We start from the raw sequence: 2,969 nt of genomic DNA on the forward strand, positions 1-2,969 counted from the left end.
AATTAATTCAAGCCATCCGATTGGGACAGTTCAAGATCCAAAGGCCAAGATTAAATGAGCCATACGGCGACAAAAAGCTGACAGGACAGTTGTTACAGTCCTCGAAACCCAAATGGACGCCAATTACAGACAGCCACGTATCCAACACTCGAGTAGTAGGCAGGCAAGATTTACATGGCATAAGGCTAAAAGCCCCTACTGTGCATGTTATAAAGTGATGACATCAAGCACGAACAGGAGCTTGGGGGAAAAATTTTGTACCCTAAAAATTAGCACGAGTCTAGTTACTTAGCTCAAGGTACAGTTGCCAGATGAATATGTAGAAAAGCAGCCAAGTAGAACCTCCAGTTAGTAATCATGTGAGAAACTCGAGTTGGGATTTGTCAATATGACATACAGGTTATTATCAGACTGCTTCTTAGGATAACGATCCAGTTCGAGATGTATAGTGGCTAGATCCCCCTTTGGGTGCTTTGAAGTTAATCCGAGCTAAGGGTCAGATAATCTTTGATCACCAGCTCGATGATATTCAACTCGTGGAAACCTAGTCAGAACACATACTGAAGGATCCCAAGAGACTCGGAGGCTCTTGTACGCTCATTAATGCCCAGGCTTTATTGCACATTAATCATTTATTATCCGAGATAGCAAGAGTATATTCTATCCTGTTATCAAATCATATCTCAATGTAAATGCGAATAATCTGTATTAAATATATATCATATTTATGTATGTGGTTACCCAAACCTGTCCAGGACATTCTACTATAAATATGAGGGATAATGGACGGGGAACGGGACTGCCTTTTTGTATTACTGAAACTTTGCAGAAATTGTGAGAGAAAAGCGATAACATTGTCTTGTAGACTAGGTGGATTTTAACCGCTGAACCACGTAAAAATTGTGTGTGTACGAAAGGGTTCTTGTAATTTCATCATGGTTTACAAACAAGCACTAATATCCTTAATAGATTTCTAAATCTACTGTTGGCCAAAAATTGCATCAACATTTACATTTTAATTAAATTAAAAATCTTAAAATCAAACTAAAACCATAATAGATCAAATTAATTTATTTGTCTCTTTTCTAAGTAAAAAAACGTATATTAAACAAGCCCCCATGATAGCAATATCCTTTCTTTTCTATCTTTTCTTTCTCACTCACATTCTGAGGTAAATATGGGTTGCAAATCTGGCCATAAGAAGATGACGAGACGCCAACTTTCATATCTATAATTAGGACACTTATTTAACTAATCTTTAAACCTCTCCCCAAACCTAATAGGATATGCATATATAATTGTGTATATATATTATAACTAGTCGGTGTAGCTAATATTCTATGATCATGGTATTATAATCTAGTACATGATATAATCATAAATATGTAAAACATAAGTTATGCAAAATTATCACTTTTCATGTCTTTAATTATTTCCCCTTTCTTTTTTTTACTAAAGCATGAAATAAGATGAATTTGATAAATTATAATTTAAAAATACTATGACATGGAAAAATAATGTTATAGTGTGTAATAAACTTTATATTAATGTGATTTGTTAATATAAAATTACTAAAATAAAAAATATTTCAAATATCTAATCAATATAAATTCATAAAAATATTTTTAGAACAAAATAAAAAATATTTAAGATTTAAATATTGAATATTTTATAAACATATTAATTTATTATTAATATTTTTATTTTGAAAAATATATAATAACTAAGAAAATATATTTAGATAAAAAATTACATTTATTGCAGAGTTTTTTCAAAAAGCTCAATTTAGAAAAGGCTTAGCTTTCAGGTATAACTTCTACATAAATTCTTCAATAATGTGTTTTTTGATTGTTTAACAAACACATTTGTTAAACAATTTTTTTTTCTTCCACAAAACAGATTTTAACTTTTCTAAAAAATTGTACCAAACATACCCTATGTAATCATAGTGACAAAATTATATATATATAAATATATTTTTTATTTTCACTAAATTTATATAAATGATAAAAGATATGATGGAAAGGAATATGCATGCTAGATGCCTTTTTATATAAAAATATTGCAAAGAAATAAGAATTGTGTATTAGACCTTACGTATATAAGTAAATAAATAATTATGAATTTTCGTTAAAAGAACCTTACCTAATATTTTGATTAGAAAATTTAAATTTTAGAAATTAATTAATAATTACTATATCCTTGTTCAAATATGATAAATCTTAATTAATGTTTTTTAAGGAAATAATATATTTTAGATAAATACTATATGATCACGTTAGTATCAAGTTATATGTTACTAATTATTGGTTATTAAATATTTTTAGTATACTATTAAATTAATTACAACCATCCATTAAAGATTTGATGGCTAAAATCAATGTAACCATCAGTATAAATTGACATAACATTGAGTACTAATCAATATATATTTATATATATAAATATATATATATATATATAAAGATAAGTTTAATAGAAAGAAAATAAAACAATATGGTATATAAAAACAAAAACTAAAAAAAAGAAAAGAATGAGAAAAAAAATGAAACATATTCTTTTTTTCAATAAATACGAAATCTAAAATTAATAAAAGGAATGTTGTAAAGCCTTCATTTTTAAAGAAAAAAAGAACGAGTAGACATTTATAAATACTGTATGTTGACACCGTTTTTCGTTAACTGAGAATTAAGAATAAAAAATAAGTTTTAGGCTTGATCTCGAGCATATTTATTACATTAAGTGAGCTAACATCATGAACCAACCTGGCGAGCCATCATGGTAGATCAAAGGAACTTCAGAGATAATTTTACACCTTGAACATGACCTAACCTTTGGTGACATAGAAATGGTAACGTCCCAAATTTGCTAATAAGGCAGAGGACCTTGATTAGGGGGCTAGGATGGAAAATTATGAAATTATGTGATTATGTGATATATATGTGAATTATTATGTGATTATTTGAGTA

This window comes from Humulus lupulus, chromosome 4 (genome assembly GCF_963169125.1).
Source record: "Humulus lupulus chromosome 4, drHumLupu1.1, whole genome shotgun sequence".
Taxonomy (NCBI): domain Eukaryota; kingdom Viridiplantae; phylum Streptophyta; class Magnoliopsida; order Rosales; family Cannabaceae; genus Humulus; species Humulus lupulus.